At 48.9% G+C, this 19,070-nt stretch overlaps 1 protein-coding gene across 1 annotated transcript in view; it reads left to right on the top strand.

The window, feature by feature from the left end:
* LOC140410199 (E3 ubiquitin-protein ligase DTX4-like) overlaps positions 1–19,070 on the top strand; it is a 187,375-nt gene that overhangs the window by 116,874 nt on the left and 51,431 nt on the right. The gene's annotated exons all lie outside the window — the stretch shown is intronic.

Below are 19,070 nucleotides of genomic sequence, written 5' to 3'. Positions count from 1 at the left end.
TGTAACACTGATATACCCCACACCCCTCACTGTAACACTGATACACCCCACTCCCCTCACTGTAACTCTCTGATATACCCCACACCCCTCACTGAAACACTGATATACCCCACACCCCTCACTGTAACACTGATATACCCCACACCCCTCACTGTAACACTCTGATATACCCCACACCCCTCACTGTAACACTCTGATACACCCCACACCCCTCACTGAAACGCTGATATACCCCACACCCCTCACTGTAACTCTCTGATATACCCCACACCCCTCACTGTAACTCTCTGATATACCCCACACCCCTCACTGTAACACTGATACACCCCACTCCCCTCACTGTAACTCTCTGATATACCCCACACCCCTCACTGTAACACTGATACACCCCACTCCCCTCACTGTAACTCTCTGATATACCCCACACCCCTCACTGTAACACTGATACACCCCACACCCCTCACTGTAACACTGATACACCCCACACCCCTCACTGTAACACTGATAAACCCACACCCCTCACTGTAACACTGATATACCCCACACCCCTCACTGTAACACTCTGATATACCCCACTCCCCTCACTGTAACACTGATACACCCCACACCCCTCACTGTAACTCTCTGATAAACCCACACCCCTCACTGTAACACTGATACACCCCACACCCCTCACTGTAACACTGATACACCCCACACCCCTCACTGTAACACTCTGATATACCCCACTCCCCTCACTGTAACACTGATACACCCCACACCCCTCACTGTAACTCTCTGATAAACCCACACCCCTCACTGTAACACTGATATACCCCACACCCCTCACTGTAACACTGATACACCCCACACCCCTCACTGTAACACTCTGATATACCCCACACCCCTCACTGTAACACTGATACACCCCACACCCCTCACTGTAACACTGATACACCCCACACCCCTCACTGTAACACTCTGATATACCCCACACCCCTCACTGTAACACTGATACACCCCACACCCCTCACTGTAACACTGATACACCCCACACCCCTCACTGTAACACTCTGATAAACCCACACCCCTCACTGTAACACTGATATACCCCACACCCCTCACTGTAACAGTGATATACCCCACACCCCTCACTGTAACACTGATATACCCCACACCCCTCACTGTAACACTCTGATATACACCACACCCCTCACTGTAACACTGATACACCCCACACCCCTCACTGTAACACTCTGATATACCCCACACCCCTCACTGTAACACTCTGATATACCCCACTCCCCTCACTGTAACACTGATATACCCCACACCCCTCACTGTAACAGTGATATACCCCACACCCCTCACTGTAACACTGATATACCCCACACCCCTCACTGTAACACTCTGATATACACCACACCCCTCACTGTAACACTGATACACCCCACACCCCTCACTGTAACACTCTGATATACCCCACACCCCTCACTGTAACACTGATACACCCCACACCCCTCACTGTAACACTGATACACCCCACACCCCTCACTGTAACTCTCTGATATACCCCACACCCCTCACTGTAACACTGATATACCCCACACCCCTCACTGTAACACTGATATACCCCACACCCCTCACTGTAACACTCTGATATACCCCACACCCCTCACTGTAACACTGATATACCCCACACCCCTCACTGTAACACTGATATACCCCACACCCCTCACTGTAACACTCTGATATACCCCACACCCCTCACTGTAACACTCTGATATACCTCACACCCCTCACTGGAACACTGATACACCCCACACCCCTCACTGTAACACTCTGATATACCCCACTCCCCTCACTGAAACACACTGATATACCCCACACCCCTCACTGTAACACTGATACACCCCACACCCCTCACTGTAACTCTCTGATATACCCCACACCCCTCACTGTAACACTGATAAACCCCACACCCCTCACTGTAACACTGATATACCCCACACCCCTCACTGTAACACTCTGATATACCCCACACCCCTCACTGTAACTCTCTGATATACCCCACACCCCTCACTGTAACACTGATATACCCCACACCCCTCACTGTAACACTGATATAACCCACACCCCTGACTGTAACACTGATATAACCCACACCCCTCACTGTAACACTCTCATATACCCCACACCCCTCACTGTAACACTCTGATATACCCCACACCCCTCACTGTAACACTGATATCCCACACACCCCTCACTGTAACACTGATATACCCCACACCCCTCACTGTAACGCTCTGATATACCCCACACCCCTCACAGTAACACTCTGATATACCCCACACCCCTCACTGGAACACTGATATACCCCACACCCCTCACTGTAACACTGATATACCCCACGCCCCTCACTGTAACACTGATATACCCCACGCCCCTCACTGTAACACTCTGATATACCCCACACCCCTCACTGTAACACTGATATCCCACACACCCCTCACTGTAACACTGATACACCCCACACCCCTCACTGTAACTCTCTGATATACCCCACACCCCTCACTGTAACACTCTGATATACCCCACACCCCTCACTGTAACACTGATATCCCACACACCCCTCACTGTAAGTGTGATATACCCCACGCCCCTCACTGTAACACTGATATCCCACACACCCCTCACTGTAACACTGATATACCCCACACCCCTCACTGTAACACTGATATACCCCACACCCCTCACTGTAACGCTCTGATATACCCCACACCCCTCACAGTAACACTCTGATATACCCCACACCCCTCACTGGAACACTGATATACCCCACACCCCTCACTGTAACACTCTGATATACCCCACACCCCTCACTGTAACACTGATATCCCACACACCCCTCACTGTAACACTGATATACCCCACACCCCTCACTGTAACACTGATATACCCCACACCCCTCACTGTAACGCTCTGATATACCCCACACCCCTCACAGTAACACTCTGATATACCCCACACCCCTCACTGGAACACTGATATACCCCACACCCCTCACTGTAACACTCTGATATACCCCACACCCCTCACTGTAACACAGATATACCCCACACCCCTCACTGTAACACTCTGATATACCCCACGCCCCTCACTGGAGCACTGATATACCCCACACCCCTCACTGGAACACTGATATACCCCACACCCCTCACTGTAACACTCTGATATACCCCACACCCCTCACTGTAACACAGATATACCCCACACCCCTCACTGTAACACTTATATACCCCACACCCCTCACTGTAACACAGATATACCCCACACCCCTCACTGTAACACTGATATACTCCACACCCCTCACTGGAACACTGATATACCCCACACCCCTCACTGTAACACTCTGATATACCCCACACCCCTCACTGTAACACAGATATACCCCACACCCCTCACTGTAACACTGATATACCCCACACCCCTCACTGTAACACTGATATACCCCACACCCCTCACTGTAACACTCTGATATACTCCACACCCCTCACTGTAACACTGATATACCCCACACCCCTCACTGTAACACTGATATACCCCACACCCCTCACTGTAACACTGATATACCCCATACCCCTTACTGTAACACTGATATACCCCACACCACTCACTGTAACACTGATACACCCCACACCCCTCACTGTAACACTGATATACCCCACACCCCTCACTGTAACACTGAATCACGCCACACACCTCACTGTAACACTGATATACCCCACATCCCTCACTGTAACACTGTTATACCCCACACCCCTCACTATAACACTGATACACCCCACACTCCTCACTGTAACACTGATATACCCCACACCCCTCACTGTAACTCTCTGATATACCCCACACCCCTCACTGTAACACTGATATACCCTACACCCCTCACTGTAACACTGATATACCCCACAACCCTCACTGTAACTCTCTGCTATACCCCACACCCCCCATTGTAACACTAATATACCCTACACCCCTCACTGTAACACTCTGATATACCCCACACCCCTCACTGTAACACTGATATATTCCACACCCCTCACTGTAACACTCTGATATACCCCACACCCCTCACTGTAACACTGATATACCCCACACCCCTCACTGTAACACTGATATACCCCACACCCCTCACTGTAACACTGATATACCCCACACCCCTCACTGTAACACTGATATACCCCACACCCCTCACTGTATCACTGATATACCCCACCCCCCTCACTGTAACACTGATATATCCCACACCCCTCACTGTAACACTGATATACCCCACACCTCTCACTGTAACACTGATGTACCCCACACCCCTCACTGTAACACTGATATACCCCACACCCCTCACTGTAACACTGATATACCCCACACCCCTCACTGTAACACTGATATACCCCACCCCCCTCACTGTAACACTGATATACCCCACACCCCTCACTGTAACACTGATATACCCCACACCCCTCACTGTAACACTGATATACCCCACACCCCTCACTGTAACACTGATATACCCCACACCCCTCACTGTAACACTGACCTACCGCACACCCCTCACTTTAACACTGATATACCCCACACCCCTCAATGTAACACTGATATACCCCACACCCCTCACTGTAACGCTGATATACCCCATACCCCTCACTGTAACACTGATATACCCCACACCTCTCACTGTAACACTGATATACCCCACACCCCTCACTGTAACTCTGATCTACCGCACACCCCTCACTGTAACACTGATCTACCGCACAACCCTCACTGTAACACTGATATACCCCACACCCCTCACTGTAACACTGATATACCCCACACCCCTCACTGTAACACTGATATACCCCACACCCCTCACTGTAACACTGATATACCCCACACCCCTCACTGTAACACTGATATACCCCATACTCCTCACTGTAACACTGATATACCCCATGCCCCTCACTGTAACACTGATATACCCCACACCCCTCGCCTATAACACTGATATACCCCAAACCCCTCACTGTAACTGATATACCCCACACCCCTCACTGTAACACTGATATACCCCACACCCCTCACTATAACACTGATATACCCCACACCCCTCACTGTTACACTCTGATATATCCACACCTCTCACAGTAACATTCTGATATACCACACACCCCTCACTGTAATACTGATATACCCCACACCCCTCACTGTAACACTCTGATATACCCCACACCCCTCACTGTAACACTGATATACCCCACGCCCCTCACTGTCACACTAATATACCCCACACCCCTCACTGTAACATTGATATACCCCATGCTCCTCACTGCAACACTGATATACCCCACACCCCTCACTGAAACACTGATATACCCCACACCCCTCACTGTAACACTGATATACCCCACACCTTTCACTGTAACTGATATACCCCACACCCCTCACTGTAACACTCTGACATACCCCATGCCCCTCACTGTAACACTGATCTATCCCACACCCCTCACTGCAACACTCTGATATACCCCACACCCCTCACTGTAACACTCTGATATACCCCACACCCCTCACTGTAACACTGATATTCCACACACCCCTCACTGTAACTCTCTGATATAGCCCACACCCCTCACTGTAACACTGATATACCCCACACCCCTCACGAAACACTGACATACCCCACACCCCTCACTGTAACACTGATATACCCCACACCCCTCACTGTAACACTCTGATACACCCCACACCGCTCACTGTAACACTGATATACCCACACCCCTCACTGTAACACTCTTATTTACCCCACACCCCTCACTGTAACACTGATATATTCCACACCCCTCACTGTAACACTCTGATATACCCCACACTGTAACACTGATATACCCCTCACTGTAACACTGATATACCCCACACCCCTCACTGTAACACTGATATACCCCACACCCCTCACTGTAACACTGATATACCCCACACCCCTCACTGTAACACTGATATACCCCACAGCCCTCACTGAAACACTGATATACCCCACCCCCCTCACTGTAACACTGATATATCCCACACCCCTCACTGTAACACTGATATACCCCACACCCCTCACTGTAACACTGATGTACCCCACACCCCTCACTGTAACACTGATATACCCCACACCCCTCACTGTAACACTGATATACCCCACACCCCTCACTGTAACACTGATATACCCCACCCCCTCACTGTAACACTGATATACCCCACACCCCTCACTGTAACACTGATATACCCCACACCCCTCACTGTAACACTGATATACCCCACACCCCTCACTGTAACACTGATATACCACACACCCCTCACTGTAACACTGATATACCCCACACCCCTCACTGTAACACTCTGATGTACCCCACACCCCTCACTGTAACACACTGATATACCCCACACCCCTCACTGTAACACTGATATACCCCACACCCCTCACTGTTACACTGATATACCCCACACCCCTCACTGTAACGCTGATATACCCCATACCCCTCACTGTAACACTGATATACCCCACACCTCTCACTGTAACACTGATATACCCCACACCGCTCACTATAACTCTGATCTACCGCACACCCCTCACTGTAACACTGATATACCCCACACCTCTCACTGTAACACTGATATACCCCACACCCCTCACTGTAACACTGATATACCCCACACCCCTCACTGTAACACTCTGATATACCCCACACCCCTCACTATAACTCTGATCTACCGCACACCCCTCACTGTAACACTGATATAACCCACACCCCTCACTGTAACACTGGTATACCCCACACCCCTCACTGTAACACTGATATACCCCACACCCCTCACTGTAACACTGATATACCCCACACCCCTCACTGTAACACTGATATACCCCATACCCCTCACTGTAACACTGATATACCCCATGCCCCTCACTGGAACACTGATATACCCCACACCCCTCACTATAACACTGATATACCCCACACCCCTCACTGTAACACTGATACACCCCACACCCCTCACTGTAACTGATATACCCCACACCCCTCACTGTAAAACTGATATACCCCACACCCCTCACTATAACACTGATATACCCCACACCCCTCACTGTTACACTCTGATATATCCCACACGTCTCACAGTAACATTCTGATATACCACACACCCCTGACTGTAATACTGATATACCCCATACCCCTCACTGTAACACTCTGATATACCCCACACCCCTCACTGTAACACTGATATACCCCACACCCCTCACTGTAACACTAATATACCCCACACCCCTCACTGTAACATAGATATACCCCATGCCCCTCACGGCAACACTGATATACCCCACACCCCTCACTGTAACACTGATATGCCGCACACCCCTCACTGTAACACTGATATACCCCACACCCCTCACTGTAACTGATATACCCCACACCCCTCACTGTAACACTCTGACATACCCCATGCCCCTCACTGGAACACTGATCTATCCCACACCCCTCACTGTAACACTGATAAACCCCACACCCCTCACTGTAACACTGATATACCCCACACCCCTCACTGTAACACTGATATACCCCACACCCCTCACTGTAACACTCTGATACAACCCACACCCCTCACTGTAACACTGATATACCCACACCCCTCACTGTAATACTCTTATTTACCCCACGCCCCTCACTGTAACACTCTGATATACCCCACACCCTTCACTGTAACATTCTGATATACCCCACACCCTTCACTGTAACACTGATATACCCCACACCCCTCACTGTAACTGATATACCCCATACCCCTCACTGTAACACTGATATACCCCACACCCCTCACTGTAACACTGATATCCCCCACACCCCTCACTGTAAAACTGGTATACCCCACACCACTCACTGTAACACTGATATACCCCACACCCCTCACTGTAACACTCTGACATACCCCACACCCCTCACTGTAACACTGATATACCCCACACCCCTCACTGTAACACTGATCTATCCCACACCCCTCACTGTAACACTCTGATATACCCCACACCCCTCACTGTAACACTCTGATATACCCCAAATCCCTCACTGTAACACTGATATCCCCCACACCCCTCATTTTAACTCTCTGATATTCCCCACACCCCTCACTGTAACACTGATATACCCCACACCCCTCACTGTAACACTCTGATATACCCCACACCCCTCACTGTAACACTCTGATATACCCCACACCCCTCACTGTAACACTGATATACCCCCACACCCCTCACTGTAACACTGATATACCCCACACCCCTCACTGTAACACTCTGATATACCCCACACCCCTCACTGTAACACTCTGATATACACCACACCCCTCACTGTAACACTGATATACCCCACACCCCTCACTGTAACACTCTGATATACCCCATGCCCCTCACTGTAACACTGCTATACCCCACACCCCTCACTGTAACACTCTGCTATACCTCACACCACTCACTGTAACACTGATATACCCCACACCCCTCACTGTAACACTGAAATACCCCACACCCCTCACTGTAACACTGATATACCCCATACCCCTCACTGTAACACTGATATACCCCACACCCCTCACTGTAACACTAAAATACCCCACACCCCTCACTGTCACACTGATATACCCCACACCCCTCACTGTAACAATCTGATATACCCCACACCCCTCAATGTAACACTTTGATATACCCCACTGCCCTCACTGTAACACACTGATATACCCCACACCCCTCACTGTAACACTGATATACCCCACACCCCTCACTGTAACACTCTGATATACCCCACACCCCTCACTGTAACACACTGATATACCCCACACCCCTCACTGTAACATTCTCTGATATACCCCACACCCCTCACTGTAACACTGATATACCCCACACCCCACACTGTAACACTGATGTACCCCATACCCCTCACTGTAACACTGATATACCCCACACCCCTCACTGTAACACTGATATACCCCACACCCCTCACTGTAACACTCTCTGATATACCCCACACCCCTCACTGTAACACTGATATACCCCACGCCCCTCACTGTAACACTCTGACATACCCACACCCCTCACTGTAACACTGATATACCCCACACCCCTCACTGTAACACTGATATACCCCACACCCCTCACTGTAACACTGATATACCCCACACCCCTCACTGTAACACTCTGATATACCCCACACCCCTCACTGTAACACTCTGATATACCCCACACCCCTCACTGTAACACTGATATCCCCCACACCCCTCACTGTAACTCTCCGATATACCCCACACCCCTCACTGTAACACTGATATACCCCACACCCCTCACGGAAACACTGAAATACCCCACACCCCTCACTGTAACACTCTGATATATCCCACACCGCTCACTGTAACACTCTGATATATCCCTCAACCCTCACTGGAACACTCTGATATACCCCACACCCCTCACTGTAACACTCTGATATATCCCACACCCCTCACTGTAACACTCTGATATATCCCACAGCCCTCACTGTTACACTGATATACCCCACATCCCTCACTGTAACACTCTGATATACCCCACACCCCTCACTGTAACACTGATATACCCCACACCCCTCACTTTAACACTGATATACCCACACCCCTCACTGTAACACTGATATACCCCATACCCCTCACTGTAACACTGATCTACCCCATGCCCTTCACTGTAAAACAGATATATCCCACACCCCTCACTGTAACACTCTGATATATCCCACACACCTCACTGTAACACTGATATACCCCACACCCCTCACTGTAACACACTTATATACCCCACACCCCTCACTGTAACACTGCTTTACCCCACATCCTTCACTGTAACACTCCGATATATCCCACACCTCTCACTGTAACACTCTGATATATCCCACACCCCTCACTGTAACACTCTGATATACGCCACACCCCTCACTGTAACACTGATATATCCCACGCCCCTCACTGTAACACTCTGATATATCCCACAACCCTCACTGTAACACTCTGATATACCCCACACCCCTCACTGAAACACTGATATACCCCACACCCCTCACTGTAACAGTGATATACTCCACACCCCTCATTGTAACACTCTATATACCCCACACCCCTCACTGTAACACTGATATACCCCACGCCCCTCACTGTAACACTCTGATATACCCCACAGCCCTCACTGTAACACTCTGATATATCCCACACCCCTCACTGTAACACGCTGATATATCCCACACCCCTCAGTGTAACACTCTGATATACTCCACACCCCTCACTGCAACACTCAGATATATCCCACACACCTCACTATAACACTGATATACCCCACACCCCTCACTGTAACACAATTATAAAACCCACACCCCTCACTGTAACAGTGCTTTACCCCACATCCCTCAGTGTAACACTCTGATATATCCCACACCTCTCACTGTAACACTCTGATATATCCCACACCCCTCGCTGTAACACGCTGATATATCCCACACCACTCACTGTAACACACTGATATACCCCACAACCCTCACTGTAACACGGATATATCCCACACCCCTCACTGTAACACTGATATATCACACACCCCTCACTGTAACACTCTGATATACCACACACCCCTCACTGAAACACTGATATACCCCACACCCGTCACTGTAAGTGATATACTCCACACCCCTCACTGTAACACTCTATATACCCACACCCCTCACTGTAACACTGATATACCCCACGCCCCTCACTGTAACACTCTGAGATACCCCGCAGCCCTCACTGTAACACTCTGATATATCCCACACCCCTCACTGTAACACTCTGATATATCACACACCCCTCACTGTAACACTCTGATATACCCCACACCCCTCACTGTAACACTCTGAAATATCCCACACACCTCACTGTAACACTGATATACCCCACACCCCTCACTGTAACACTGATAAACCCCACACCCCTCACTGTAACTCTCTGATATAACCCACACCCCTCACTGTAACACTGATATACGCCACACCCCTCACTGTAACACTCTGTTATACCCCACACCCCTCACTGTAACACTGATATACACCACACCCCTCTCTGCAACACTCTGATATACCCCACACTCCTCACTGTAACACTGATATACCCCACACCCCTCACTGTAACACTGATAAACCCACACCCCTCACTGTAACACTGATATACCCCAGACCCCTCACTGTAACACTGATATGCCCCACACCCCTCACTGTAACATTCTATATACCCCACACCCCTCACTGTAACACTGATATACCCCACGCCCCTCACTGCAACACTCTGATATACCCCACAGCCCTCACTGTAACACTCTGATATATCCCACACCCCTCACTGTAACACTCTGATATATCCCACACCCCTCACTGTAACACTCTGATATACCCCACACCCCTCACTGTAACACTCTGATATATCCCACACACCTCACTGTAACACTGATATTCCCCACACCCCTCACTGTAACACACTTATATACCCCACACCCCTCACTGTAACACTGCTTTACCCCACATCCCTCACTGTAACACTCTGATATATCCCACACTCCTCACTGTAACAGTGATATACTCCACACCCCTCACTGTAACACTCTATATACCCCACACCCCTCACTGTAACACTGATATACCCCACGCCCCTCACTGTAACACTCTGAGATACCCCACAGCCCTCACTGTAACACTCTGATATATTCCACTACCCTCACTTTAACACTCTGATATATCCCACACCCCTCACTGTAACACTCTGATATACCCCACACCCCTCACTGTAACACTCTGATATATCCCACACACCTCACTGTAACACTGATATACCCCACACCCCTCACTGTAACACACTTATATACCCCACACCCCTCACTGTAACACTGCTTTACCCCACATCCCTCACTGTAACACTCTGATATATCCCACACCTCTCACTGTAACACTCTGATATATCCCACACCCCTCGCTGTAACACTCTGATATATCCCACACCACTCACTGTAACACTCTGATATATCCCACCCCCCTCACTGTAACACTCTGATATACCCCACATCCCTCACTGTAACACTCTGATATACCCCACACCCCTCACTGTAACACTCTCATATACCCCACACCCCTCACTGAAACACTGATATACCCCACACCCCTCACTGTAACACTGATATACCCCACACCCCTCACTGTAACACTCTGATATACCCCACACCCCTCACTGTAACACTGATATACCCCACACCCCTCACTGTAACACTCTGATATACCCCACAGCCCTCACTGTAACACTCTGATATATCCCCCACCCCTCACTGTAACACTCTGATATATCCCACACCACTCACTGTAACACTCTAATATACCTCACACCCCTCACTGTAACACTCTGATATATCCCACAGCCCTCACTGTAACACTCTGATATACCCCACACCCCTCACTGTAACACTGATATACCCCACACCCCTCACTGTAACACTCTGATATACCCCAGAGCCCTCACTGTAACACTCTGATATATCCCCCACCCCTCACTGTAACACTCTGATATATCCCACACCACTCACTGTAACACTCTGATATACCTCACACCCCTCACTGTAACACTCTGATATATCCCACAGCCCTCACTGTAACACTCTGATATATCCCACAGCCCTCACTGTAACACTCTGATATACCCCACACCCCTCACTGTAACACTGATATACCCCACACCTCTCACTTTAACACTGATATACCCCACACCCCTCACTGTAACACTGATATACCCCACACCCCTCACTGTAACACTGATATACCCCATACCCCTCACTGTAACACTGATATACCCCCCACCCCTCACTGTAACACTGCTATACCCCACACCCCTCACTGTAACGCTGATCTACCCCATGCCCCTCATTGTAAAACAGATATATCCCACACCCCTCACTGTAACACTCTGATATACCCGACACCCCTCACTGTAACACTCTGATATACCCCACACCCCTCACTGTAACACTCTGATATATCCCACACCACTCACTGTAACACTCTGATATACCTCACACCCCTCACTGTAACACTCTGATATATCCCACACCACTCACTGTAACACTCTGATATACCTCACACCCCTCACTGTAACACTCTGATATATCCCACACCCCTCACTGTAACACTCTGATATACCCCACACCCCTCACTGTAACACTGATATACCCCACACCCCTTACTGTAACACTGATATACCCCACACCCCTCACTGTAACGCTGATCTACCCCATGCCCCTCATTGTAAAACAGATATATCCCACACCCCTCACTGTAACACTCTGATATACCCGACACCCCTCACTGTAACACTCTGATATATCCCACATCCCTCACTGTAACACTGATATACCCACACCCCTCACTGTAACACTGATATACCCCATACCCCTCACTGTAACACTGATATAACCCACACCCCTCACTGTAACACTGATATACCCCACACCGCTCACTGTAACGCTGATCTACCCCATGCCCCTCATTGTAAAACAGATATATCCCACACCCCTCACTGTAACACTCTGATATACCCCACACCCCTAACGGTAACTCTCTGATATATCCCACCCACCTCACTGTAACACTGATATACCCCACACCCCTCACTGTAACACTGATATACCCACACCCCTCATTGTAACACTGATATATCCCACACTCCTCACTGTAACACTGCTTTACCCCACATCCTTCACTGTAACACTCTGATATATCCCACACCTCTCACTGTAACACTCTGATATATCCCACACCCCTCGCTGTAACACTCTGATATATATCCCACACCACTCACTGTAACACTCTGATATACCCCACACCCCTCACTGTAACTCTGATATACCCCACACCCCTCACTGTAACAGTGATATAATCCACACCCCTCACTGTAACACTCTATATACCCCACACCCCTCACTGTAACACTGATATACCCCACGCCCCTCACTGTAACAATCTGATATATCCCACACCCCTCACTGTAACACTCTGATATATCCCACACCCCTCACTGTAACACTCTGATATACCCCACACCCCTCACTGTAACACTCTGATATATCCCACACCCCTCACTGTAACACTCTGATATACCCCACACCCCTCACTGTAACACTCTGATTTATCCCACACACCTCACTGTAACACTGATATTCCCCACACCCCTCACTGTAACACACTTATATACCCCACACCCCTCACTGTAACACTGCTTTACCCCACATCCCTCACTGTAACACTCTGATATATCCCACACCCCTCACTGTAACAGTGATATACTCCACACCCCTCACTGTAACACTCTATATACCCCACACCCCTCACTGTAACACTGATATACCCCACGCCCCTCACTGTAACACTCTGAGATACCCCACAGCCCTCACTGTAACACTCTGATATATCCCACTACCCTCACTGTAACACTCTGATATATCCCACACCCCTCACTGTAAAACTCTGATATACCCCACACCCCTCACTGTAACACTCTGATATATCCCACACACCTCACTGTAACACTGATATACCCCACACCCCTCACTGTAACACACTTATATACCCCACACCCCTCACTGTAACACTGCTTTACCCCACATCCCTCACTGTAACACTCTGATATATCCCACACCTCTCACTGTAACACTCTGATATATCCCACACCCCTCGCTGTAACACTCTGATATATCCCACACCACTCACTGTAACACTCTGATATATCCCACCCCCCTCACTGTAACACTCTGATATACCCCACATCCCTCACTGTAACACTCTGATATACCCCACACCCCTCACTGTAACACTCTCATATACCCCACACCCCTCACTGAAACACTGATATACCCCACACCCCTCACTGTAACACTCTTATATACCCCACACCCCTCACTGTAACACTGATATACCCCACACCTCTCACTGTAACACTCTGATATACCCCACAGCCCTCACTGTAACACTCTGATATATCCCCCACCCCTCACTGTAACACTCTGATATATCCCACACCACTCACTGTAACACTCTGATATACCTCACACCCCTCACTGTAACACTCTGATATATCCCACAGCCCTCACTGTAACATTCTGATATACCCCACACCCCTCACTGTAACACTGATATACCCCACACCCCTCACTGTAACACTCTGATATACACCACAGCCCTCGCTGTAACACTCTGATATATCCCCCACCCCTCACTGTAACACTCTGATATATCCCACACCACTCACTGTAACACTCTGATATACCTCACACCCCTCACTGTAACACTCTGATATATCCCACAGCCCTCACTGTAACACTCTGATATATCCCACAGCCCTCACTGTAACACTCTGATATACCCCACACCCCTGACTGTAACACTGATATACCCCACACCTCTCACTTTAACACTGATATACCCCACACCCCTCACTGTAACACTGATATACCCCACACCCCTCACTGTAACACTGATATACCCCATACCCCTCACTGTAACACTGATATACCCCCCACCCCTCACTGTAACACTGATATACCCCACACCCCTCACTGTAACGCTGATCTACCCCATGCCCCTCATTGTAAAACAGATATATCCCACACCCCTCACTGTAACACTCTGATATACCCGACACCCCTCACTGTAACACTCTGATATACCCCACACCCCTCACTGTAACACTCTGATATATCCCACACCACTCACTGTAACACTCTGATATACCTCACACCCCTCACTGTAACACTCTGATATATCCCACACCTCTCACTGTAACACTCTGATATATCCCACACCCCTCGCTGTAACACTCTGATATATATCCCACACCACTCACTGTAACACTCTGATATACCCCACACCCCTCACTGTAACACTGATATACCCCACACCCCTCACTGTAACAGTGATATAATCCACACCCCTCACTGTAACACTCTATATACCCCACACCCCTCACTGTAACACTGATATACCCCACGCCCCTCACTGTAACAATCTGATATATCCCACACCCCTCACTGTAACACTCTGATATATCCCACACCCCTCACTGTAACACTCTGATATACCCCACACCCCTCACTGTAACACTCTGATATATCCCACACCCCTCACTGTAACACTCTGATATACCCCACACCCCTCACTGTAACACTCTGATATATCCCACACACCTCACTGTAACACTGATATTCCCCACACCCCTCACTGTAACACACTTATATACCCCACACCCCTCACTGTAACACTGCTTTACCCCACATCCCTCACTGTAACACTCTGATATATCCCACACCCCTCACTGTAACAGTGATATACTCCACACCCCTCACTGTAACACTCTATATACCCCACACCCCTCACTGTAACACTGATATACCCCACGCCCCTCACTGTAACACTCTGAGATACCCCACAGCCCTCACTGTAACACTCTGATATATCCCACTACCCTCACTGTAACACTCTGATATATCCCACACCCCTCACTGTAAAACTCTGATATACCCCACACCCCTCACTGTAACACTCTGATATATCCCACACACCTCACTGTAACACTGATATACCCCACACCCCTCACTGTAACACACTTATATACCCCACACCCCTCACTGTAACACTGCTTTACCCCACATCCCTCACTGTAACACTCTGATATATCCCACACCTCTCACTGTAACACTCTGATATATCCCACACCCCTCGCTGTAACACTCTGATATATCCCACACCACTCACTGTAACACTCTGATATATCCCACCCCCCTCACTGTAACACTCTGATATACCCCACATCCCTCACTGTAACACTCTGATATACCCCACACCCCTCACTGTAACACTCTCATATACCCCACACCCCTCACTGAAACACTGATATACCCCACACCCCTCACTGTAACACTGATATACCCCACACCCCTCACTGTAACACTCTTATATACCCCACACCCCTCACTGTAACACTGATATACCCCACACCTCTCACTGTAACACTCTGATATACCCCACAGCCCTCACTGTAACACTCTGATATATCCCCCACCCCTCACTGTAACACTCTGATATATCCCACACCACTCACTGTAACACTCTGATATACCTCACACCCCTCACTGTAACACTCTGATATATCCCACAGCCCTCACTGTAACATTCTGATATACCCCACACCCCTCACTGTAACACTGATATACCCCACACCCCTCACTGTAACACTCTGATATACACCACAGCCCTCACTGTAACACTCTGATATATCCCCCACCCCTCACTGTAACACTCTGATATATCCCACACCACTCACTGTAACACTCTGATATACCTCACACCCCTCACTGTAACACTCTGATATATCCCACAGCCCTCACTGTAACACTCTGATATATCCCACAGCCCTCACTGTAACACTCTGATATACCCCACACCCCTCACTGTAACACTGATATACCCCACACCTCTCACTTTAACACTGATATACACCACACACCTCACTGTAACACTGATATACCCCACACCCCTCACTGTAACACTGATATACCCCATACCCCTCACTGTAACACTGATATACCCCCCACCCCTCACTGTAACACTGATATACCCCACACCCCTCACTGTAACGCTGATCTACCCCATGCCCCTCATTGTAAAACAGATATATCCCACACCCCTCACTGTAACACTCTGATATACCCGACACCCCTCACTGTAACACTCTGATATACCCCACACCCCTCACTGTAACACTCTGATATATCCCACACCACTCACTGTAACACTCTGATATACCTCACACCCCTCACTGTAACACTCTGATATATCCCACACCACTCACTGTAACACTCTGATATACCTCACACCCCTCACTGTAACACTCTGATATATCCCACACCCCTCACTGTAACACTCTGATATACCCCACACCCCTCACTGTAACACTGATATACCCCACACCCCTTACTGTAACACTGATATACCCCACACCCCTCACTGTAACGCTGATCTACCCCATGCCCCTCATTGTAAAACAGATATATCCCACACCCCTCACTGTAACACTCTGATATACCCGACACCCCTCACTGTAACACTCTGATATATCCCACATCCCTCACTGTAACACTGATATACCCACACCCCTCACTGTAACACTGATATACCCCATACCCCTCACTGTAACACTGATATACCCCACACCCCTCACTGTAACACTGATATACCCCACACCCCTCACTGTAACGCTGATCTACCCCATGCCCCTCATTGTAAAACAGATATATCCCACACCCCTCACTGTAACACTCTGATATACCCCACACCCCTCACGGTAACTCTCTGATATATCCCACCCACCTCACTGTAACACTGATATACCCCACACCCCTCACTGTAACACTGATATACCCACACCCCTCATTGTAACACTGATATATCCCACACCCCTCACTGTAACACTGCTTTACCCCACATCCTTCACTGTAACACTCTGATATATCCCACACCTCTCACTGTAACACTCTGATATATCCCACACCCCTCGCTGTAACACTCTGATATATATCCCACACCACTCACTGTAACACTCTGATATACCCCACACCCCTCACTGTAACACTGATATACCCCACACCCCTCACTGTAACAGTGATATAATCCACACCCCTCACTGTAACACTCTATATACCCCACACCCCTCACTGTAACACTGATATACCCTACGCCCCTCACTGTAACAATCTGATATATCCCACACCCCTCACTGTAACACTCTGATATATCCCACACCCCTCACTGTAACACTCTGATATACCCCACACCCCTCACTGTAACACTCTGATATATCCCACACCACTCACTGTAACACTCTGATATACCCCACATCCCTCACTGTAACACACTGATATACCCCACACCCCTCACTGTAAC

This window comes from Scyliorhinus torazame, chromosome 4, assembly GCF_047496885.1.
Source record: "Scyliorhinus torazame isolate Kashiwa2021f chromosome 4, sScyTor2.1, whole genome shotgun sequence".
NCBI lineage: Eukaryota > Metazoa > Chordata > Chondrichthyes > Carcharhiniformes > Scyliorhinidae > Scyliorhinus > Scyliorhinus torazame.
Note: the sequence above shows the minus strand (reverse complement) of the source record. Positions and strands in the feature narration are given on the sequence as shown.